Here is a 26,392-nt window from a genome sequence, read left to right as displayed (position 1 = left end):
TGGAAAGAAATTCACCATCTTCAACACCTCACTGAGAGCAACACTGAAATAATTTATTAAAGCCAGCAAAAAGTGTAGAGTTTGTACCAAATATTCTTCCCAGTATTTATAGGAAATGTGAATATTTAACCTAGCCTCACACCAAAATTCAATAAGCGCGACAAAGCTGCAAATATTTTAAAAGAGAGCGAGGAAAAGAGAGAGTTTGTTGATTAAATTCAAGCGTTTTCGTTCGAAATATTAAAGAGATGACTTAACTTATTAGTAATAAGAGAGATAATCATGAGGTGAACATGAAAGTTTAGAATAGAGAGAAATAACGAACTGTAAACGACGGCAGTCAGTTATCAAGTAAGCCCTGTGATAAGAAAGAAATGTGATAAATATTTTTGGAAGTGATATGCTCGAGCCAAATGCAATAGTGAAAGAGTACGAGGGCAAAATAAGTTACCGTTATGCTATATTTAGACAATTCGAGGCACTACAGAATAACAATGAATGGTATTTTTCTTATCTGTGTATAAAAAAATGTGTGTATTCTCATTTCATTGATGCTCCAAACTTACCAATGTCCACAAACTTTGGATATGAACATTTTATTTACAAAAAACATTCACTAGTTTAGAGCACGCGATGAAAGCACGAAGCATTTGCCACATCAACAGGCAGAGAGTGCACTCCGTTTACAGCAACAAATGTGAATAGAAATCATTGCCTACCTCAAGGCGTATAAGCAGCTGCACACACAAAACTCTCGCCTTTCAATTGCTCATTGGCGACAAACGAAAAACGAGTCGACGTATACGCATTTTCAACACAACCGCATGTCTCTACTGGTGCGCACAAATTCACCACACCCAACACTCCAGCAACATTATGGTCCCATTGGTAATCCTCACCACCAGTAACACCGACAGCCATGAGTGTCACAAGCAGCAACACGCCGCTCACGGAAATTATATTATACTTTAAGGCGCTGAGCGTACAGACGACCAACACAACTGCCGATTTACCATGGCCGAAGGCTTGACAGTTAGCTCTCGGCTACTTGCTATATGCGCTTCGTGCTGTCAGCTGCCACTGTGGCCACCACTGTCACTTGCCATATGCGTCGCACCAGCCGTATGCTGTGTGTGCTCGTATATAACAGTGTCTAACGGCTGCGTTGAGTTTAGTCTTCGTGTTATATTCGCTATGTGCGGTCGTAAAAAGGGGTACCGCAATGACGGCCGACCCTAATAAACAAAAGTAATAAAAGTGAAGTAGTCAAATAAATAGCAAAACAAAATTCACTTGCAACAGCGTGTGGTGTGCGGCGCGTCAGGTGCAAAAATCTAAAATCGCAGTAAATTTATAACATAACGGTAAAACGGCGCACTTTGAACGGGTCTAGGAATGTAATTTGGTGCATTCAGTGATTTGCTAGTTTTTGCTCTGTAACAATTGTGTTGGCATTTGTTTTCGCATATTTGGTGGCATGCTGTTGCTGCCACAGCAGCATTTGAGTAGCAGCAGGCGTTCCTATTATTATTGTTCGAACGCTTTGGTTTCGTATACAGCTATCAAGCAATTTCCCGTCGAATTTTCGTCGTGCTATTATATTTAAATACTTGTATATATATGCACATACACATACATGAACGCAGCCAAGCGAAATTACTATGCAACGTGAGCGCATCAAAATACAGGTGTGTATGTGCGTGTGCAAGTATTTGCATTGCATTTTCGGGCAAATCGGGATACACTCCAATGCTCCACTTTCGTAAGGCGTACAGCAAAAACACAAAAAAAAACAACAACACAAAAAAACACGAGCGTGCAGTGCAAATCAGTAAAGCAAAATTTTGATAAAGTAGTAGGAGCAGCAATGCAAAAATCACATGTAGACGTTGTGTAAAAATCGAAATGCAAGCAAAAGTGTGAATTCTATGCAACAACGGTGAAGTTGCAACGACTGCAAGTGTACAAACTGCATTGTGCCACGCATTGTGGCACATCTCCGACACCCGGCACAACGCCAACAAGCGCGTTGCTGTTTCGTTTATTCGATTCGTGTGCGGTGATTCGTATGTTCACATGTTTGGTGTTCGTGCAACTATTTGTGGCATTTAAAGTTTCTGATTCGCTAAATTCTACGTTTCGCTGTTGGTCGCGCGTTTGCAATTGCGGTAACGGTGTGCTCCGAGTTTTGTGATATTTTTCTTGCATCCGTTGGTGAAAATATAAATATACATACACACGTACAGTATTTCGGTGTAAAGCAACAACTCACTCTGCGGAAAAAAAACCAAAATCTATTTGCACAGCCAGCGAAAAAAGTATGTTGCAACTCCTTAATGTATACTGAAAATATATTGGAAATATTGCGTACTCTTCATTAGTGCAACACTCTGCCTCTTTGGTATATTGTTGTTATATTTTTGTATGTAGAACTTGTTTACGATGTTTTTTTTCAATATCTACCACTTTAATATCTTATTATGAAAATCTCTGTCCGATCCGATTTAGTTGAAATAAAAAAATTGAAAAGGCTTTAACTTGGATTGCAACGAAGCAAGAATACCCTTCACAAATAAAGAAGCTTCCATACAAGAACTTGATTTTCAAGCTTAAGTTTGTATGGCAGCTATATGGTATAGTGGTTCGATATCGGCGCTTTCGAAAAATGAGCAACTTCTTGGGAACAAAAGGGAGTAGGCAGAATTTCAGAGCAATATCTCAAAAACTGAGGTACTAGTTCGGGTTTATATAGACAGACAGGCTACAGACGGATATGACTATGCTTTTGGTCACTGTTGTGGAAATGTCTTTTTGAAAAGCGTCAAATGCTTACCTAATTGTATTGAGATAAATTGCATTCTAATCAGGTATAAGTTAGTCAGATGGACGAAGATCATTATATAGCCCTATATAAAATATCTATGCTCGTTTCAGCCGTTATCGTATCAAATGATAATGAACTGCAAAAAACATACTTACTTTATTGCTAAAAATACATCGCATAAGAATTTTCAGCATTATGTTAATTGTTAATTTCACAGAAACTCACATTCCTTATATGGAGATTAGGAAGATGTAAATTCCTTACAACCATTTTGAAGTACAAATTATAGTCTGCTTCACAAAATATGCCGACGTAATATCATGAAGATACCTCATTTAACATAAACAAAGTGCTAAGCGCGTAACAAAAACTGTATAGACATTTCTTGGGTAACTAAGGTATATTCATACGAGGACTTCGGACGCTAATCTAGAATGCCAGAAGCATATGAAAATTAAGCATATTCCCTACAAAAAGTGCAGTTATAATGGGTTTGAAAATATATGATATTTATATATAAATATAAAATGGCACGTAGAATTCCCGAGTTCAGAAATTTCACTGACTTTACCAAACTGATTAATACAGTATACCTATAGTAGGAATGAGCGTACGATTTTCGATGAGAGTGGCAAGTCAATAATAAAGTTTCTTTCAAAATATTCAAGAAGACTTAAGAAAATATGCTAATTATTTTAAGTTTACCTTAGTAATACTTAAGGTTTAAGTTTGAGTATAAATCCGAATCAAATGCTGTTAGATGTAGTTTATTTACAGTTGTGTTAAAATTTATTAAAATTACTACTATTTCTTGTAAGTCGAAAGTTTGTCACGCCCTGTTAAGAAACTGACTTTCCGAGTACTCCAAGTACAGCTTTGTTTCCCACTCTCTTCTCGCTTGCAGTAATGATATTTTCGGATGCAAGGCTTTGGTCATAAAACTTCAGAAGTCTATATCTAGGCGCACTTGCTATTTTGGCGCTGTCATAAACCAAATCTTTGGTGTTGACAGCTGTATTATAAAAGTTGTCGCGTAGAAAATAATTGACTATCGTTTTAATTTAAAACTAATCTTTATCAAAGCCTCTTTTAGGCGCCAACAAACTCAAATAAAAAACAATTTTTTTGTAAAAATAAAAATTGCAAAAATTCCAGCCTACTATGAAAAGTTATATTAATAGCGATTAGTTATTTAAGTTTTGTAAATAAAATAAAAGTTAGTTAAATTCATTATTGACCAAAATTAATTATTGAGAAAATTAAATGGAGCAAATTTGAGGTTACTGGGAAAAGTTTTATTAATGAAAACAATTTCCTAAATTTTTTGAAATAATTTATTTTGAGTTATCTTATTTTTCTTCATTTAATTTATTTAAATTAAAATGTAATAAAATTGTTATAAAATTCTTAAATTCAGCCACACTTTTATTTCAACTAACACACTTTAAATGAGAAATAACTATGAAAGTTATCAATTATCAACAAATTTTATGGCCAAAAATTTTAAACATATTAAATATATACTTTTGCATTTTTTTCTTAAAATAAATAAGCTTCCAAAATAAGGTCTTCCAAATAAACAGTAGTTAACTGTGTTTAATTTTTTTAACTAAATTTTTTTCTAAATTTATTTCTTAAATAAACTTATATAAAATAACATAACTAAAATTTAATGATAACAAAAATATGAAAATTGTTTTTTTCAAGATTAAGTATTGGATATGAATATATTACTACAAGTTAGAAGTGGAAATTTTCCAAGTTTTATTAAGTGTAAGCTTGTTTCAAAACTAATATCTAAAGCTTTATTGGCTAGGTTACTAAAATGTATGGGGTTGTGAACTTACGCCAAGGCATTACCATCCCCACGATGTCGGAAAGAAAACCAAATTATTTTGAGATTATATATATTATTTAAATTTTATTTTACTATTTTCAAGTGTAAACTCCAGTGTGGCCGTGGCACTTGAAAAACGGATAAATTTTGCCTACACCACGACTACAAAAATTTAAATTGCTTGCCTCAAGTGAAGCAACCGAAAGTGTCTAAAGCCGACAAACAATTTTAAGCGCATGAATTTACAATTAAATTCAAAATGTATGTGACATGGCGTATTTCAAAACTGTCTGACCTTCACTTGCAACGCAATTTAGTGCTCGAGTCACCAGCAACATACTAAATTTGGTTGTGAGTTTTCTTAACAAAAGCTGCCTTGGTTCTAAACGCTGCCTGTATTTTGCGCTTTGAAACAAGAATTTGTTTATTTTAAACCCGAAATACCAACGCCGTTTATCTGGGTGGCATGTTTGCCATCTAAATTATTTGTACGTGTGTTTATTTTAACTGTTTACATGGCTTGTGAGTGCTTGTGTGTGTGTGTGTGTGGGTGTATGTGCTCTTTGGCTGTACTATGTGTTGGTGAGGCGGCGGGGGTGTGCAGAAGACAAGTTTATGTGCGTATGCTTTAAGCGTGTAATCTGTTTCATTATTTTCGTTTACGCTATTTTGCGGCATCCTCTCGCGTTTACCACACGACAATGCTAAAATCCTTATGCAGCTTCCACACACACACAAATGTACCATATATCCACTTGGCAAATGTAGTGGTAGTGGTAGTCAGCGGCAGCGTTGTCGTCGTCTGACTTGAGTCTCGGTTGTATTGTCTGTAAATTGTTTGCCGTTTTTATTCAATTTTCCTCTCGTTTCACATTTTTCTTTCCACCGGCCGTACGCCTAGTCCGCCAGCAAACCAGCAACGGTATTTGGGACAATTACACCAACACTGGCGGGAAGCTAACATCTGTGGCACCCATGTAAGCCTCCACGCCTCCATGCCTCCATCGTTGCCGGCGCTGTTGCACCGAGCACATTCCAACTAGCATTTTGGTATCGTAGTATTTTCTTCATTCTATTGCCTTATCTCGGCCGCACAATGCCAGCATTACTATGAAAATACGTAAATACATATAAATATGTACCGTTATATAACTGTAGTTACGTACCACTGGAGTTGCGTCTATGCTTGAATTTTTAAGTGGCATTTCGTGTATCATTACACAGCCGCAGCCTGAAATTCTGCAGTCGGCAAGTGGGCAGCAGTCGTCGTGTGTACTGTTGCGCTGCGCTCTCATCCTATTTGGCTGCCGAATCGGCTTTGTTGTGCTAAGGATGGCGTTCTGGCGGATGTGCTTGAGGCTACAGTGCCCGCGTAGTGTGTGTTGAGCGGCTTCAATATTCTATTTGTTTTACAGTTCTCTCTGTTTCAGTTTTTTTCTTCTTTCTCTTCTCCTTCTCGGTAAATTAACATGTGGAGTCTTGCCATTAGCACTGCCGCCTGCTTGGGTGGCCTAGCGCGCACTTTGCACCGACATTTCGTTGTGCAACAACGGTCTACTGTGCCCTTAACTCCGCCTCCTTGCAGTCAACGACTGCCACTCAGCTTCACTTTTTATTTAAATTGTAATTGAAATTGCTCTGTGTTTGCGGTTTGTTCCGTTGACGAGTTCCGTTATTCGTTTTCATTGCATTTTTGTTATTTTTTTTTACGGTAATAAGCTGACGTGGTTATTATTACTTTTAATTTTACTAGCGTTGTTGTTATTTAGCTTGGCTTCATTCAATGCAGTATGATTACAGTTCAATTACATCTGTTGTCATCTTTAATTATATAGAATTATTTAATTGGAATCATAAAACTAACGGCATAACTATAATAATAGCAGCACCGAAAATATTTGATCCGACTTTTACTGAAGTCATAATAAAGAAGCATAGGCTTACGAATACTTTAATTGTAATCCCAAAATTATGATTACTGCAAATGTCGTTCTGGTATATTCATTAAGTTGCAAAACCTTTAAAAATAAAATCAAAGAAAAAAAGTTAATATTGGCAGTAATGGCAAAATAAACATTAAAGCTTTAGCAATTTAACAACAATCTTAATAAAAAGTACGCTCCCGTTATTTTTATGAGACTACAATTACAGTTCAATTGAAATGAAATTATATATTAGGATTACAGTTATTTCCAAAGAAATCACGATAAAATTACCAGAACCATTATAATTACTATAGTCCAGGAACTGTTAAAACTACGATTACTGCAATCGTATTATTGAACTTTAGGATAGCGAATCCTTCTACTGTAATCCTAAATAGCGATTATTTTAGCAGAAATTCTTTTATTTTCACTAAATTAAAATTTCTTCAATCAAAATAATTAAAATAATGACAAAACTTTTATCAGCCGTAATAATAAAAAACATTTGTATCGTTGTAATAATAAATTTTAACAATATCATTATATTAACTATTGTTAGGAAAACTATGATTAGTGTAACTGTATTAATGAAGCACACGATTAGGAATCTTTTAACTGTAATCACAAATAGCGATTATTGCAAATATACAATAATTATAGTAATTCGGCTAAATCACAATTTCTTCAATCAAAGTAATGAAAATTATGCTGATACTTGTAATAGTCGTAATCATTAAAACGTTAGTAATCATGCAGTAATCTTAATATTTTTTGAATAATGGTAATTGAACTGTAAACTTTAAGACCATACTTACTACAAGTACAATATAATTATATATATATCTACATGATATAAATACTTTCATAGTGATCGAGTGCTTAAGAAAATAGCTGCATACAAATACTTTAAATGGAATTAAAGAACTATAGTGTTAATACTTTTCATGCCTAAGATTACTGAAAGCGTAGTTTTCAATTACTTTAATTGAAATCATAACAATCTTCAATTGTATTTACAGTAAGCGTTATCTCTAAAATATAATTTAATAATTACAGTAAACGTAATAATGCAAGTTGTATGTTTAGAATTACAAAAATTGTAATCCAAAGTATTAAAAATGTAATCGTATTTTTAAGTGGTCTTAAAGTCCATTTATTGGTGTTATTGTTATGAAATTTTAACTTTTTTCTGCCAATGCATCAACTGCATTATCGCGGGCATTCGATTTGGTATTAGTGCGTATTGTTGTTTCTCCGCTCTTTTCAGTCTCATGATGCGACTGTAAAACGCGTTACGACTGTACTGTGTTAAATGAAAATCAAATCGGCTTTGGCAAAGTTTGCGTGGTATTAAATGAAAAAGCTTTTAGAATGCTGAAAATTATCAATTTATTTATGCAAAAAGTTACTAAGCTTGTGGTATGTGCACACACAAACAAATGTTACATATGCAGGCTTCGTTTCTATTTGCCGCAAGCGCTGCCTACATTTTAAAGTAATACCCGAAGTATAATTGTATGTGTGCTTTTTTTATATTTAAATATTTATTTTGACCTTAGCGTAGTGCTGTAAGTTAAAATTGGATTACATCCCTCAAAACTGCGTTATAAAAGTTTCAAAATTTTCAAAAATAATTTTTTGTATGAACAAAAAAAAATGTATTCGTTAATTTACTCAGAACTTTGTTTTTTGGTTTTGTTTGAACATGGTAGAACACTATGTAGAAAAATATTAATAGAGAAAAAATCAAATCTTCAGCGCTTAAAGTGTTGTTTCAGCGGATAGCTATACAGAAAAATGTATTTTTGTAAAATGTTTGTTTCTCTTTCTCTTATCATGTTAAAACTTTTTTTTAAGGCAAACTTTACCACTCTTTATAAACTAAAATATTATTCTTAGCTATTTTCTCTTACCATTAATATAAATCTCCAGTTTTGTTCGAGTTTATTTGACAGCAACAAACCCCCGAGATATCTCCCAGTCCAGTTGTTTTTGGTGAATAGCATGCGAAACATTATGATTTGCTCTAGAAGAGCTTAGCTTCAAATTAATTCCGTTGGCTTAAGAAAGTCAAAAATAGAGTTTTGAGTTTGAAATTTTTTAATTAGCTGGATGTGGGTAAACATGTCGTTAGAGAACTCTTGTTATATCACTGGCTAGGTTCTTCCTTTTATAGAAATATTAACTCAACTTTTATATCGAAAGTTTCCGTTTTGCATACCTCCTTCTTTCTTTTATCTTGTGTATAGTCCCCCAATGAATATTTAATGTTTCTTCCCCTCTAGTACCCACATGTTGGTATTTAATTTATCAGTAAGTTTTGTACGTACAAAGAAGAAAGCTGAGTAAAGAATAAATATTAATTGGACTTCTCGTTGACATGATGATGCTTATGGTGATGATGCCAATATTCACATATACATATTTTCGGTTAGAGTAATGATGAAATGCCACGATATTGATGTATCAGCGACAGAGAAGGCATTTTTCTTGATATTTGCTCCAGATACCTCATAGACGTAGCTATAAGTGATTGCTCATATTCGAGCAAAAATAGATAAGAAGCAGTACTGCTCAGTATACTTACAAATCAATGCCTCATGGCAAGATGTAGTTGAAAGTGAACTCCGAGTTAAAAGTTTTATTTTCAATTTAAGTAATAATTATAGCCACCGTCATGCGTTATACTTAGAGGTATAATGCTACCACTACGGAGAGCTAGTTTCATTATCTGCCATGAAAAGCTTCTAATAAAAGTCAACAAACTTCCGGGGTTGATATAATATTTATATATGTACTTTTAGGTCCCTTTATTTTAACTACATCTCAGGTGATAGCTAAAAGAAAAAGCTCTGCAGTATTTCTAATATTTTAATATGCTAAATATATAAAAAGAAATTGGTGATCACATGATGGCATAAGGCAACCAATGCTAATAGACAGTCACATTCCAATTTAAATGAAAGTCCAATTTCTCAAATATTGCAAATTAATTTTATAGTTTTTCGCAATCTTTCAATAATTGTGTGTTGTTAATTTCTTTATGAAACTATACGACAGATAAAACTTGAAAAGTGGCGAATCAAACAATCAACAGGTACAAATCAGATGATTGACCATAGAATGGAAGAATAGAGACAACATAGCAAACGAGTATACCACTTTAGTTAGGCATACATAATCTTTTGTTTTCAATTCAACGGCATTACTTCGTTCTTCTCTAAATATATGCAGATTTTTTGAAAAGATAAAGAACAAAACAAAGTGAGAGAGCAGAGGAGTACCTATCACAGGTAAATTTTTTATAGCTTACAAGGATATAAAAAGTCGTTTATCTTGAGTTTGATAGTTTTGAGTCGTTTTGTTTGACAGTTGAATTACTATAGTTGTAAAGATACCTCATTAATTAAAAAAGTTTGTATACAAGGACTACATTTTTATTGTTCAGTTTGTATGGCAGCTACATGGTATAGTGTTCCGTTATCGGTATTTCCGACAAATAAGCAGCTTGCTAGGGAGCAAATGACGTGTGCAAAATTTCAGATTGCTAACTCGAAAACTAGAGAAAGAGACTGGTTCCCATATCTACTCAGCTCATCATGTCGATCATTTATATAGGGTCTCCGAAGTTTCCCTCTTGTTCATCGCAAAATTTATGTACGCTCTTCAAGGTATAAAAAGTGTAAATAATATACACAACTATAATTGAATAGAAGTTATTTTCGATCGAATCATGAAGAGTGACAAATCGAACTAATAACTGGTATAATTTAAGTTGACTGGTGTAAAGAAGCAGAGATCAACTAGTAAGCACGTATACTATTGTAACAAGGTATCCATTTACTATGCTGAAATTTAATTGAAAACGATACATTTCGATATTGTCTATAAAATTTTGTTATTTATATAAAACCTGCCCTTGTCATCTCCTTATATCCGCACTCCTGCTTTAATATGGGTATAAAAGACTTAAAAACATATTTTTATTTTTATTTAGGTGAATCTTTTAATTAGTTTATTAAAGCCAAATTTAATTAATTAAATGATTGAAATGCCTTCCAATCCACTTAGCAATAATACTCCTGCTAAAAACGTTTGTTACACCCCCTATTTGACTTCCATTAGCTACAATTTTCCTAATCATGGCGCGTTTGCTTTTCCAATCATGCTTATAGCTTAATCTTCATTAGTGGATTTCCATGTCATTGCCGCTGTAGGAAACTCATTACACCAGCCGTGGCAGGCACACAGCTTGCCCCACCGGCCGACTGCCTGGCTGCGCATACTTGAAGCAATTACCATTTCACCTAGGCACCGTGCAACGCTAACAGTTGCTGCCACGCACACACACACATACACACGCACTTCCGTCAATAAACTGCTTGCGCTCAAGTCAGGTGGCACGACCCGTCAGCATACACACACATAAGCACGACAGCAACATGCCGTTTGGCGCCAGCCCATCTGCCGGCTGCTGCGTGTTGTTGCCTCTAATTGTTGCATCAGTTTTGGGGCATAATTTCGGCATTTTATGTAAATTAGTAAACTTAATTTGTACAATTTTGTATTTGAACTCGCCTTGCTCTCACGAAATTGCTTCATCACCATGCATAGCACAGAGTGTGTATGTGTGTCTGCATCCGTGAGATTGCCTCTATGACAAAAGCGCCAATAACGGTGTTGTGTGTGTTTTTGTGCTGCCATCACTTTGGCAAATTGGCCAGACACCGTTACTTCTGCCACATCACCTGACTAACTGAGTAACTCTATCGTAAATTTAGGCAATGTACCGTTACTGGCGCGTTACGCTTAGCATTCGCTACTAAATGAATTCCACTTCATTTTCATATTTTATGCGCAATCACCGCCATTTTGACGGTTGCCCTCTGCGCTTTGCCCCCACAACCGCCACCACCAACGCCCCCTCCGCATGTCAACGAGCCGATGGTTGTTGCACGACAAGCGCCGCGTGTTTCCATACAATTTGTTAAACGTTCATCGCGCGCTGTCAGTGTCAAGCTCCCGAAAATAACAAAAAAATAAAAAATTACAATAGCAACAAAAGGTATCTACAGTAGCGAAAAAGCACTAACGCATACAACCACAACATATATATGTATGTGTGTATACATGCCCGTAATAGCAGCTGGTAAGCTTCGAGTGAATGTATGTGTGTATGTGTGTGTGTGCGTGGCAGCAACTGTTAGCAACTGACGCTTGGGAACCTGTCAAGTAGCGCTGGCACCATTCGGTGCCGAACGGAAGTTAAAGACTTCCTGGCTTTGTTTCGGTCCCACCGCCGCCGTAGACGTCGTTGCTCTTGCCGACGGTGCCATTGTAGGTCAGGTTTTATTATTTCTCATTTTGTTTTCAATTGTTCGCGTCGGTATGTATGTATGTATGTAGCCTGGTAAAGCTACTTGCCACTTGCTGCAATAAGGTGCCACAAAAACTTGCTACAACAGACATACATACATACGTATTTACAACAAACTGCCAAAACTTGGTAAGCAGAATTTGGTGAGGTATGCTTATGTGCACTGAAAAACTGACACATAACGGCAGTCGTATACATATATACACACATAGATACATATATATAACTACATACACCCATATGCTTTTATATAATAGAAAGTGTAAATAGCAGCAGCGCTTGAGTTGCCGCAAAACTTTAATATTTTCAGTCGAATTTATATTGGTCTTATATTCGTGGAAACTTTATACAACTTCTGCATGACACAAACTGTTTCGGCGTGGTAACTGCCACACTTGCATATATGCACCTACTTATTTTGAATACAATTTTCTTTATTTCAAAGTTTCAAATATAGCAATAAGTGTGTGTTGGTAAAATTACAGTGGCCACAAATTTTCTTAAATATATTTACAGTTACTATATATATATATAAGTAGGTAGGTATATGTGTAAAATTCTTATTTACATATTGTTATATAAGAATAAGTATATAAAGCTACTTTTATCTAATGAGTATTTTTCGGTTGCGCCCGAAATTAGGGTTCCCCTACTTTTTGTTATTGCTTTCTGCGATGGATAAAATTAATTTAATTTAAGAATAAAACAAGAAAAAACGCAAAAAAGTTCCATAGAAGAACTTGGTTTTGATAGTTCAGTTTGTATGGCAGCTATATGGTATACAAGTATATATATAGTCCGATATGGAAAATTTTTTTTAGATATTGTGGCGCTGCCTTAAACAATAATTCCTGCTAAATTTCGGAAAGATACCTTGTAAAATAAAAAGGTTTTACATACAAGGACATGAGTTGGATCTGTAAGTTTGTATGGTAGCTATATGCTATAGTTGTCCGATATCGGCGGCTCCGACATATAAGCAGATTCTTTAGCAGAAAAGAACGTTTACAAAATTTCAGATCGATATATCAAAAACTGAGGCATTCGTTTTCGTATATACAGACAAACGAACTTGGTTAAATCGACTCAGCTCGTCATGCCGATCATTTACATATATACAAGTGTATTGTATACCATATACATTTCTTAAAGGGTCTCCGACGTTTCTTTCTGGCTGTTACAAATTTCGCGGGTAATGTTCAGGGTATAATAATATTCTAATTTTGCTCTATGTAAGCCAAAGAAGACGAAAACAGAGAAGGCCGCCGCAAAAGCTCAAGTCCATATCAATAAGTATATATATTCCAAAGCCCCTCTCTGCTTTGAAAAAATGCCAGATGTGTAGTAAAAACTCTTTCATCCTAGATTTCATTTCATTTAATATCTAATTTAGCTTGTTAAGCTGCACCAAGAAAAAAGCTTCTGAAACCTCCAAGCAAGAATATATTATCAATACATTTGAAAAATTTTACATAATACTATAGAATATGTAGTAGTACGAGTAACTATAATATATTCTAATATCATAATATTAGATTCATACTAATTTGCTATAAAAATATTCCGGAAGTGTTAGTAATAGAACCTTGTGTACGATTGTGAATCATACCTGACCGCCAAGCGACTATCTGAATGTATGAGACCGTCGATTTATGCTGTATTCTTTTGTCGAAGTTGTTATTAGAAAGATTCTTGCTTGATTCTTTACCACATTTTTTGATAGTTTACCTAGTTTTCTTTTCCTTGTCAGCATTTATATATATCTATGGAATACTAATATCATAAAGAGAATATATTTGATCGATTATTTGTTTGAATTAAACAGGCTCCGAAACTACTTGACGAATTGGAAGTGTTTTTATTCAAAAATAATAATTAAAATACCGCCACTATAAAAGCTCTCTATATCAATACCATTATTTAATAATGTAAGTATTGAAAAAAATTCACAAGTCAGACCACGCGAAAAGAGTCAATGTCATTAAATAAAATGCAACCCAGCTCATTCGCCCTGCTTGCTACTTACGAAGCGGTCGTGTGCGGAATTAGATATAAATAATATTAAAAGTTGGGATGGAAAATTGAGTGATCTGCAGCTATTAATATAGGCCGAATCGAACCAAAATATGACGTTTGGTAGTAATTTGACCAGGGGGACATCGACCGGGCAACTTTTTGACATGTGTGGTTCTAATAGTAGATTTTAATCAGCCTATGAATATGGTTTTGAAAAAATTGACCTTTGCGCCATATAAGGGGTTTTTATTATAAACTTCTCCTTGTAATTAAAAGAAATATATTATACATACGAGTATACATATACAAGTGGACTTCTTTGTTCTCATATCACCACACACACACAGTAAGCGAATATATATACACTTACATAGTTAAATATCTTATGCCTACAAATACATACACACACATACTTACACATGTAAATGCGTTTAACAAGCACAAAAACAATTACGAATGTCTGCACCAACAGCTAAGTGCTAAGTGCACGCGTGAAACCGCAGCCAGCAACGCTGAAAGCATTGTTGCACTTAATCGACCCTAGCCAACTTCAACAGCGTAGCAACAAGTGTGTAACTTTGCAATTTGCACAAATTCAGTGGCCAGTGCATGGCAAACTCGTGTGCAAATTGTCGACTGCATTCGCATTTGCATTTGCATTTTATGATTCCACTTGTACTCGTAGGCGCATATTGTTGCACGTTGCACTTAGCGTCATTATGTATTTGTTGTTGCTACCCTGGGTGTTTGCAATGACATGCAATTTAGACGCGCGGAGTCAGGGTGATTGACTCTAGACGTTTTGCTAATAAGTTTCACTCTATTTTGAGTACCAAGCAAAGTGGGGGTTGAACAAGAGTAATGTGATTATATAAGAAATATAACAGTTTAAATGTTGATGAATATTTAACACTCTTTTTTCCGCGGAATCTACACAGCAGAAATTATTCTAAATTAAACTTAAAATGAACACTTAAGTAATACGTTATGCAAAATATCAGATTGTATCATAAAAAGTATATTTTGTTTATGTGAAAGTCAAAAGAACACTCAACTCGGTTAAAATCTCTCTGAAAGCTGCCAAAAATTGTATGTCTTGTTTGGAGTTCTTAGAGATTTTTACTGTGGTTGTTAAAAAATATCACAATACTTACCTCTTTCAATTTGCCAAAACATGTTTTAAATCATTTACATTTTACCCTAAACTCTATAGAACAACCGAGTCCGAGTCCGAGTACGAGTCTATATATATATACATACATATATATATACATGTATATATGGGTATATATATTTTTTGTTTACGAACTTGGTGAGAGGCGAATCGAACAATGTACTGATTACGTTAGGTTAGGTTATACTGGCTGGCCGTCACGCCATACATAGACCTACAGGTTTTTCGTAATGCCAGATAGAGGTTAATTTTAATACGTTTATTAGAAACTTGATGCCTAATTCTGATACTTCATCCAGTCCCTTTAACTGCGAAACTCCTACATATCTTAGACGAGCTGTAGATAGGGACGAACAGAAGCAGAATAGGTGTTCCAGAGTGTCTCTCATGAGACCAAAACAATAAGAATTCTAAAAATCGGGTCATACAGATCGAATACGGTGAAATTATTTATTTTTGCGACGATAGCATGGCGATATATGAAACGTTGTCTTTGTTATTTTATTATTGAAAGGAAAGTCCGTAGAGACTTATATTTCCATGATGGTTTGAAATTAATATAACCCCTTAATAATCAATTTACCAGTTTTCTTATTATTACGTGGTAAGGAAGCTATGACCCATACTGCATATTACGAAACAATACTGGGCGTCAACCTTAAGTCTGCCTTGCTAAAAAAATTAATTCAAACTTCCTGAAAATCGATGCCTAAGTCCGCTCAGTCAAACAAAAAGCACGATGGCGATGTTATTTCTGTTGCAGAGTTCAATTGTAAACTTTATGCCCAGAACGGTTGCCCAGCCTTCAGGCGGTTGCGACGGGATAACATATCGGATATAGGCTCTCAATGCTCAAATTGAAAAGAACTAGTTCAACAAGGGAAACAGAGAAAACGTAACATAGCTTGTTGTTTAATGGTTTGAAGACTCATCTGGGAGACCAAAAACAGACTAACTACTACTCTTGTGTTCTAAGAGTTTTTCCTTGCACCATTTGTACCATGTATAGCCATTACAAGTTCCCTACTTTTTTAAAGAAAAAAACCACAGTAAATTCAAATTTATTGGGGAATTATTCGGATATTATCCAATAATGAATACTGGGTCTCAAGATAAGTAAAGTTGAACAATTTGTAAACGGTGTTCAGGCGTAAGTCTTTCCATGATTAAATGACTAACAATGCTGAAAAATATAATATAACAGCTTGACGTAATCTGCCAAAAGGAGGCTATTGGCTATAAAAAGTAACTCTACTTTGATCCCGGTGAATATTTAGAGTGTGGTGAATCGAATAAGTAAATGGTATAAATGCAATAGACTGGTATAAACAATCGGTTATTTCATTTTATTACACCCATACTCTTTGGTTTTTTCTTTTCCCGTTATTTTTCTCTGAATTGCTAATTCGCTTAGTACCCACTTTCTAAATTTATTATTACATTATAAATTTTTTATTCGGCCGCAAGTTTTGCTTACTTAAAGATTCCAATCAAGCGACTTCCTCTTAACGCTGTCTGAGGTCTTCCTGAGAGTATGTCATATCCAGTTGTGAGTCAGAATATTTTTCAAAAGATTCCTAGACACTTGTTGATGAATATTTGGAGAATCTGAGTGATACAACTTTCTGTGCTTATAACTTTATTACTTTAAAATTCTCTTGCATGTAAATTTTTTGACAAAAGAACAGAACTAAAAAATAGCGAGCAGCCAATTAGCGAATCGAGCGCTACTGTTATGTATTTATAACCAGCGGCCTTTCTTATATGCAACTGCAAAAAAATTAATATTTATACCGTGAAACTGTTTACTTTATAAAAACTTAATATTAATCGCTTTTCAGTTATGTTTTGTACAACAAAACTCACTTTTTTATTTGTCCAGCAATTTTGCTGCTACGTTCGAATTCGCATAAACTTGTCTAACTTCGTTTATATCGAAACCTACAACGAATGTTCTAAAGCTTTACTACAAGTATACACATCTGTATCCATATATGTAGATAACTAAATATATACTGCTTGTATGTGTGTGTGTCTGCATACCACATCGTCTTATCAATGCGTTGCATGCCTCGCAAACTTTTATCATCAAACACATAATTTAAGCGACACAAATATGTACCATAAATCTTAGGCGACCCGGCCAACGAGCGAGCAAGTGAAACATGCCGACGATGAAGAAAACATAAGAAGCAAACGTTTTACGGCAATTTCCGAAACTTTTTGCCTACACTTTTGCCATAATGCCGAATATGAGTAAATTTCCCTTGTCAAGACACAAAGATCCGCATACAAACTCATACATTTATGTTTCATTATATTTTGAATGTGTCGCATTTGGTGTAGCGGCGCTTCAATGCGAGTATTACAAGCAAAACGAAGTTGTAAAACAATTTATGTGCACACGACCGAATGAAGGCATCGTTTGGCAACTTCTTCGCATTAAATCTGTGACTAAATACAAAACTTGTGTGAACCAGTGAACAAAGATGCCGCATGCCGGCGAATAAATATGAATGGCGAGTAGATGCACAAATTGATGTAAACGGGGACTTAGACCACGTACTATATATACATATGTTACATACAAACCGAGCATTTAACAATCAACCAGTGGCTCGGGAGATAGTTTGCCTATAAATTAAATTTTCTTAAACTTTTAGATACTTGATTTTATTATGGTATTTATCAAGCGTAAAATGCTTGTAACACTAAAACTGCCTCGGATTTGACCGCTCTTTCGGGTTCTTGAGGACCGTTAAATGTTGGAAACGAGTATTTTTAAAACCACCCATCGGGTTGTAAGGTAGAAGTCCGAAATCAACGATTCCGACAAATGAGCAGCTCCGGTACTTCAGAAACAGAGGGTCTAATTCGCATATATATACAGACAGACGTGGCTAAATTGACTCAGCTCGGCACGCTGATCATTTATATATAATACATATTTCCAGGGTCTCCGACGTTTCCTTTAGGGTGTAACAAACTTCGTTGTAAACTTAATATACCCTGTTGAGTGTATACAAATTCTTGAGTCATACTACTGGCCCCAAAAAATGCACATATATTGAACCCTCTTAAAAAAGCCAATCAGTTTTTGAAACCAGTAAAATCAAAACATTTCGAAAAAAAACGTTTAGAAACTATTTCGGAGACTTCATTCATCATGGAGGTGAAAAAATAATATTATATAAATTTGATTTTGGATTAAAAAATATTTTGTTGATACCAAATATACGCTGATTGATGTCAAGGTTAAATAAACCAAGTTCATTAATTCTTAAAATCTTCAATTCACAAAAAAATTCGAGCAAAAAACTTTGAATACGACTTCAAAGACCGTATAGGTTTAAATAGAGAAGAAATAATACGAAATCGCTGATCCCACGCATCTGAGGTTCAAAGTCTTATTTTTATACGGTAGCGTTTCTTCAAATTTTAGAGAAGGAAATTTCTGTAATATGATATAATGATAAAACGTTGGCTCATTTGGAGATGATGGTGAACAAATTCATCAGCTCTCGGAACTAGTAAAGATATAAAATTTCGAAGAAAGAAATTAATGATTATGTAATTGATTCCGTAATTGATTCAAAGACTTGCTATCTAATTGGTAATGTGTACAAATGATTACTTAATAAAGTTGTTGTATAGATAGGGCAACAGCTCGCGAAATCAACAGTTCGTATTGACCAGAGTAGGGATAAAATTATTTGAGATATACGCATATATTTTGAGTATTTTTAGAGGTTCTATATTTAGATGGTAGACTTCAGCATACGTTACAGATTCGCTCAAACTGTCATATATCTATGTACATATGTCTTCATACATTGACATTATTTTATAGTTAAAATTTTGGAAATATATAAATATCATGCATAAGTGATTTGTGATCGCAGTATGTGTGGTATATAGGCTCGGAGTTCGAACACACCAAAGAAGTAAATAAAAATGAAGGCGTAATTGATTCCAATACCATCGGTAAGTTCAAAAAGTCTGAATACGCCAACTTAAGCGACCTTCACTGAGTCAGCATCGTCCCCCGCAGAAATACGATCGGCATGTATATCTGCGGGGGACGATGCTGACTCCTCGCCAAATGTATATATATATATAATTTTGTTGCATGCAACATTGCGCCACAGAACTTTAAATGCGAAACTCAACTTTTGTGCCGCTTCTCCATGCACTCCTTTTCCAAGCAACTCTTTTTCTTTTCGCAGTCTCTCGGAATTTTGCGTTGCGCTGTTGTTGCATGTTGTGTCACTTTTCGCAACGGTTTTGCTTGTATTTCCGTAAGCTATACACTGATGTAACTTAAATTCGCCGCACTTCACAGGCGACAGTGATAAATGATGTGACACACCCCGGCAGCGCTCCAGCACCTAAACGAAAATCGGTTGACTGGGTAATGCTGCATGTTGCAACGCACCGCACACCACGCCGTCTTTTTTGCATGCCGCAAAAGTTTAAAAAGCAGTGAAGCGACAAAGCATCAAAAGCAGCAACATCAGCAAATAACTACAGCGCCACAGTTGCTGCTGCACGATGTTGGGCAAAAAGCGCCTGCAGCAAGTGTGGTTACCCCCACACTTGCTTCGTTGCACGTTGCCGAATGCAATTCAATGCGTGCGCTGCATGAACTTTGAACGCTCCGGATGTGAGCGCATGCCTCGCCGAAGTATAAAAGTGTGTGTGCGTGCGTGTGTGTTGTTGGTGTTGCTTATAAAATTGCAAATGTTTACCCTTTTCGGCTGGCGGTGCTTATATATATAATATATATACATGAGGCACACGCACTCATATGCAAAAACTTGAAGATAGAGATTCGCATGCAACACAATTTTACCAATTATTTTGGCGATTCGGCTAAACGATTCTTTTCGAAGCTGCGCAGCAATAGGTGGCTCGTGCTTCACTTTACTTCTTAAGCAGTGTTTGTTTTTGTCTATGAGGGCGGTCCGATTAGTACGTCGCCTTCAAAAAATAAAAGAAAAGTTGGAAAATGAAATTTATTTCTCAATATAGTCTTATTTTAGCGCGATACTCTTGTTTCAGTGTTGCTTTCAGTTTTTTAACTCCTTCGGAAAATACGCTTTATGGAAATTGGCAACAAAAAGCTGTAGCAACAAAAACCTCTTCTTCGACTCAAGCTTCTTTTTACCGATAATTTGCAAAAAATTTGCTGTGTTTTTCTGCTTAAAGCGGTCGATCTGAATCACATTTTGTGTATTCCAGAAATGGTGGTCATCACTGTTCCGTCCACTGTTATAGTAGTTCCTTGGTCTCTGGTGTATAACGGAGGATCCAGATTCCAACGCCGGTCAAGAAATGACGCAGAATCTGCTTCGAAATGCGCTTAACAGCGACAAACACTGGTATGAAGTGGTGTGTCGGTAGTGCTTGTAGTTCGTAGTCAGGAAACGCGGCACACATCGCATCAATAGTATTTTCTATTCAATATTTTATGCAGGATCCACGTGGTCATTTTAGATGCCTACTGTTTGAGGTTTTTCGTGGACCTTCAATCGACGGTCTGGCGATACGTGTTCGGAGACTTTTTTCGGCTTATCTTTCATTGGGGTTGAATCATCAAGCCAATCTAGCTGTTGCTGATCGCCATCGAAGAAGAAGCGTCACTAGAGTATAACTCATCAAAGCGTTCGTGGATTTTTTTGCGCAATTCCCTTCCGAAAACAATAATCGAATCACTGATGGATAATGCTTGCTTCTATTATTTCTAAAATCCTTGGAACCGGCCATTACCACACATGCTTCAAATAAAATTACGATTACGATTCGGCAGAAATTTCGGACGGTGTTGCAAAGTACTTATAGTCCTTGTACATCATTGAATCATACATCATCTTAAGGGATAGACTTAGTCTAGCTTTAAACTTTTTATACCCTGAACAGGGTATATACAAGTATATATGTATATACAAAAACAAGCTCCATAGTTTTTGAGATATCGATCTAAAATTTTGCACACCTGTTTTTCTCACGAAGCTGCCAGTTTGTCGGAATCGCTGGTTTTGGACCACTATAGGTGGAATATTTTTCAGAGTAACGGTAGAATATCCGAGAAACATGTTCGGATCGGACGAATATAGCGTATACATATCTGTTATACAAACAGAATGATCAAAACCAAGTTTTTGTATGGGATCTGTCTTATTGGCTTCGGTGCAACCGAAGTTATCGCTTTTTCCTTATTTTATCCATATTCAAATTCAAAATGAAAGTTTAGTATTTACACGGTAGCTGTCAAATTTCGAATATCCACTTTTCGTTTCATATTCCCTTTAGCGCCAAGGAATGATTACCAAAGCTACTAACATACTATTCAAACCCAAAACCTCAAAAAATTGTTATTTTTTGGAAAACAGCCCCCTTTACAAACCTTACTTAAAAACATCATAACGGTATTTTTTCAACTCTACTTCCTAGTTATCTTAAGCTAGTTTCCATTCTGATAGCTTGTATCTAAATTAAGAGTTACAATTTACTTGCGCTTTGTCACTTTGTTCGTTGTTCTTCGTACATATCTTCACCCTTCACAGCTATTCGAATGCCTCGTGCGTTAGCTGGCTTAACATATCATTATAACCTCAACTCTTTGCTTTATATTTATTTTGTTTCTTTTCTAATTTTGCTTCTTCGGTAGTTCAGGAGCACTGACACTAAACTGAATCCTTTGAAATGCTTTTTTTCCGCTACCGCTACATTTTAATGTTTCTCATTCATATCTTTTTTTTAGACTCAGTGCATAAATCTCTATTTCTTTGCTTGTCTTAACTTTTCAGACTTTTCGATTTCTACTTTTCACTTTCGCAAAGTATTTGCCTTGTGTAGGAATGTAAATATGTATATAAATATGTACTCCTGTTGGCCAACAGTAAATTCAAATACTCGGCTAAGATGCTTACATAGCTTTAGCTGTCTGCTAGTGTAATGGTGCCTTCTTTCTTTTAAAGTTTTCAAGGAACAGTTGATGGCTAGCAACAAGAAAGTATCAATAATATAGTCAATTCATTGGAATTTACATTTGAGGAACTAAATATTTGCACAGATGTACATATGTAAATAGTACTCACTTTAAGAGATCTTTCATCCTTTTACACTACGCTTGTGTTATTTTTTTTCCAAAATTTCTGCCCGAAATCAGACTTTGTACTGGAAGGCCTTACTAAAAGCTTTTAGGCTTTTTCCTATGTGAATGAAATAGCCAGCTAGTGAAAAAGACATTAGAAAATGTTGCAGCAAAGAAAATAATAAGTGTTCTGAAATCTTTCAAACATTTTTTTGCTATATCCAACTCGCAAACGTGAGAAGGCAACACTGTTATTTAAATCTGGAATATAAAGATTTTTGTAGAAATCGTAGTGTTTATGGAAACCAGCGAAATTTTCCTAATGCTTTACTTTAAGCCTACGGCTTTGTATATAGCAAAAAAGCACTCAGACTGACGTCAAGTTATCGGGTATTGTACCGTAACACAAACGAGGTAAAAAGATCGGGTCAGAACTACGTTATATAATTTTCACGGAACGATATGTCACAAAAATTAATATTAAGTCAACGAGTATTCCGAAATAGTCGGGTGAAAGCTATTAGTTCCCTTTCTTGGTCGTTGTCTTTTAGAATTAACTAAAACTTTATATAGAAAAGTCTAACAAAACTTCATATCAAATCATCGTGTTAGTCGTCTAAGTGCTCATTGGAATTCTATAAAAATTACACAGTAAACATGAAAAACTTTTCATTAAATTAAGCATTATTTTGGGCCATAAAACTCTGGGAGAGAGTAAGAGACAGCAGAGAGAGAATAAGCGACAGCAGAGAGAGAGAGAAAGAGACACACAAGTCTAGTGCCAAGTTTCGTTAACACAGCAGGCGATTTGTATCAAATCTTAAGCTTTCATATAGCGCAAGCCAATTACGATTGATACTTTTTTAAAGACTACATAAACTGTTTGGGTGCGTTAAGCAATATATCTTAGGGACAGTTCTCTAAGATCTCTCAAAATTAGGTTTGGTTTTATTTCTAAACTTAAACACAATTTGATGAGTCTCAGTATATACAACCTCATAAGAGATATATTTTCACTTAATATTATTCAGATATCTCATGTATTCATCATCATATCCGATATTTGCGACCTAAGAAAGGTTTGGCCAAATTTAGATAGATAAGAATTCGGTATCTCACAAATTGGCCGATATTTACCAGGTAAGGGTAGTAATTTATTCTTAAGCTAAGATTCATAAAAGCTAATAAGACTGGTTTTACATGCGATTACTTTCGTAGCTATGTTCGCACCGAATTGAAATCCTCTTGAAAACACAATTTGTGGATTGTGGAACCAAAGTCGTTATGACCGACATTATGTGTTTTCGATGAGTTTTCATTGACAGTTCACACATCTATTTGTTTACATATGTTATGTACCCAGTGCAGTGACGGTCATCTGATGGGCAATATGACAGTCATATCTAAAAAAAAATTTTCAGCGCGCAGAACAAAGTTTCTATAATTTTCTTAAGAGCCTTGTTTTCTTTTTGTTTTTATACTCTCGCAACCTGTTGCTACAGAGTATAATAGTTTTGTTCACCTAACGGTTGTTTGTATCACCTAAAATTAATCGAGTTAGATATAGGGTTATATATATATAAATGATCAGGATGAAGAGACGAGTTGAAATCCGGGTGACTGTCTGTCCGTCCGTCCGTCTGTCCGTCCGTGCAAGCTCTAACTTGAGTAAAAATTGAGATATCTTTATGAAACTTGGTAGACATGTTTCTTGGTACCGTGAGACGGTTGGTATTGCAGATGGGCGTAATCAGACCACTGCCACGCCCACAAAACGCTATTAATCAAAACCAAATAACTTGCCATAACTAAGCTCCGCAATAAGATACAAGACTGTTATTTGGTACACAGGATCACATTAGGGAGGGCCATCTGCGGTTAAAACTTTTTTTTAAAAAGTGGGCGTGGTCCCGCCTCTAATAGGTTTAATGTGCATATCTCCTAAACCGCTAATGCTATAATAACAAAATTCACTAGAAGCAAATGTTTTTAACACTTCTATTGACGGTGTGAAAATAATTGAAATCGGGTGGCAACTCCGTCCACTCCCCATATAACGGTACTGTTAAAAACTACTAAAAGCGCGATAAATCAAGCACTAAACACGCCAGAGACATTAAATTTTATCTTTGAGATGGTATAAGATGACCTTATAGGAACCGCGTTCAAAATTAGTCAGTGAGCGTGGCACAGCCCACTTTTAGGTGAAAACCCATATCTTGAGATCTCCTCAACCGATTTCAACCAAATCACGTTCTTTTCATGTTTCTATGTCATAGTGCGAAAATGGATGAAATCGGACTACAACCACGCCTATTTCCCATATAACACCATTTTAAATTTCATCTGATTCTTTCACTTTCTACTATGCAAATCAGGTAACAATGATTATATCGGGGTAAAACTTTGCGTGAATAATGCAATTAAAGTATGCCACCTTGCGGCCAAAAATTGTCTAAATCGAACCAAAACTGTTCAAACCCCTAAGTACTAAATATGTGGACCCCAGTGCCTATAGTTGACCTTCTATCGAAAATATCAGTCAATCCACAAAGAAATCTCAAACGAGTATACCATTTGACTTTGCGAGAGTATAAAATGTTCGGTTACATCCGAACTTAGCCCTTCCTTACTTGTTTTGTTTTGTTTTTCTGAGTCATTGCTGACCATAAATCCGTCATAGCTGAAAATTGTTAGTTATGACTGAAACGCTATTAGAAGTGAAAAATTCTTTTGCGCAGTAGATAATATAATTTTTATTTCTTTAATAAATTTCAAACTTTTAATCAAAATTAGTTATAATAATATACTTAAATAAAAAAAGGAATGCAACAAAAAATATAATAAAATATGAAAATATAAAAATAAAATTTCACTTGATGCCATCTCCTCCTCTCAATAGCTCTGCGTACGTCTTTCTCCAATCAGTGGATAGTTCTGAATTAAAAAATGCAAATGTAAATTAACAGTACTGACATATCAAATGTGAGTGTATTGGTGAACCCATCAGCAGTTTCTTGTAGGGTACGTTTAGGTCAATTATGGAATGTAAACAAATTGTCAACTCACATTTAGGGCTGGCAAAATATGTCTTCTAATAATATCAATTAAACTAGAGCAGGCACCGATTATAATGAGTGGAATGTAAGTTTTCAAGGGGTTATCAGCGAAAACTGTGTTTTCGTTTGACAGATTTTGTATGGATGAAAACACAAGTTTTCGAGTGAAAACCTCTTTTGTCTATGAAAACACGAATTTTGTGTCGGTGCGAACATAGTATAATTAGTTATAGCTCTTCTCCTGGCAAGTTTTATATAGATAAAGATTACAGTTTTTAATTTGTTTTAGATGCTACAAGTGTCAACGTCGCTCACAGAGGCTCATTCTGAAGATTCGGAAAGTAGCCGCTAATTTGTATTGAGATGTTATTATACATTTTTAAATCCTGAACAGGCTATATTAAATTTGCCATGAAGTTTGTAATACACAGAAGGAATCGTCGGATATTCCATAAATTATATGCATATATAAATGATCAACGCGACGAGCTTAGTCGGTTTAGTCATGTCCGTTTGTCTTTCCTTCTATCCGTTTGTATGTATGTCCGCTTTTGAGATATCGATCTGAAATTTTGCACACATCATTTGCTCCCCTAGTAGCTACTCATTTGTCGGAACTAAAGCTTTCGGACTACAACAGCATATAACTGCTATGCAAACTGACCGATCAAATATCCTTTTATGCTATAAAAATGTATCTGTGAGAGGTATTATAGCTTCGGTTCAGCCGTATGTCTTCTATTTTTTTGTATATTTCATTAAATGTTGAATGAAATCTTAAAGAGAGAAATCCGATTACTTTTTCCTGACTTCCTGAATAAATTGTCTCATTGATGAGTCTTTTTTGCTATGGTCTAGACTGAACTTAATTTTCCAGACACCCTAAAATCTCCCAATAAATTTATTATTATCATATATGTATATAAATCTATAATATATTAAACCACCACTAGTTGGGAACTATTATACTCAATGTAACATGTTACGAGTCTCTTAGTTACTATGAAATTATTCCGAATATCTTAAAAGCATGACCTCAGTCATATAAGCAACCTTTTTTATTTTAATCTATGCATTAGAGTTA

The 26,392-nt window shown here is 35.2% G+C and overlaps 1 protein-coding gene across 1 annotated transcript in view; it reads left to right on the top strand.

The window, feature by feature from the left end:
• Positions 1 to 1,150: 1,150 nt before the first annotated feature.
• The window catches only part of Tmtc2 (Transmembrane O-mannosyltransferase targeting cadherins 2), a 195,408-nt gene continuing 170,166 nt past the window's right edge, over positions 1,151 to 26,392 (top strand). The window contains exon 1 of the mRNA XM_036366763.2: positions 1,151 to 2,318. The gene's annotated coding sequence lies outside the window, so the exon portion shown is untranslated. The remainder of the gene's footprint in view (positions 2,319 to 26,392) is intronic.

This window comes from Bactrocera oleae, chromosome 3 (genome assembly GCF_042242935.1).
Source record: "Bactrocera oleae isolate idBacOlea1 chromosome 3, idBacOlea1, whole genome shotgun sequence".
Lineage (NCBI taxonomy): Eukaryota > Metazoa > Arthropoda > Insecta > Diptera > Tephritidae > Bactrocera > Bactrocera oleae.
This window is presented reverse-complemented; position numbering and strand designations above follow the sequence as displayed.